We start from the raw sequence: 551 nt of genomic DNA, 5'->3' as shown, positions 1-551 counted from the left end.
GACTGAAACACTCTCAAATATTTTATCAATATTTTTTAAACCTGGAATACCTCATGGTGAAAACACAATGCCAGGACAATAATTTCAATTTGATTGTTTAAAGTGTCACAACCAAAATCCAACTTAGGTTTAATCGTGTTTTGGTCACTTTTGGCTCCTCCCAAATCACAACGCTGCTCTGTGATTGGTGTGAACCACTGGTCAACGAGCCAATCACAACAGCAGGAGCATGCTCAGATGAATCTTCTGTGGTTTATGATCAAATCTCAGAAGAATTCATCACTCTGGACAGTTCCAAAGTCTAAACTTACACCGACTGAAGTTTGTTTCAGTTCGACCCTTAATAATGTTTCACCTGAATGGCTGAAAAGTCCTAACTGTAATTGACATTCTATATATTGCTTTAAATGTAACTTTTTATTGTAAATAATGTAATATTCGTATGTTCATATCTATGGCCACTCTAATACTTTCTTCTACCCTACAGTTCTTCTTCTTCATTATGTAGATGTGCAGTATGAAATTACTGAATCATTTATGTATTTATTTGG

This window comes from Boleophthalmus pectinirostris, unplaced genomic scaffold (assembly GCF_026225935.1).
Source record: "Boleophthalmus pectinirostris isolate CB_2022bp ecotype Guang Dong unplaced genomic scaffold, ASM2622593v1 HiC_scaffold_2, whole genome shotgun sequence".
NCBI lineage: Eukaryota > Metazoa > Chordata > Actinopteri > Gobiiformes > Gobiidae > Boleophthalmus > Boleophthalmus pectinirostris.
The sequence above is the reverse complement of the archived record's forward strand: the minus strand, read 5'-3'. Positions refer to the sequence as shown.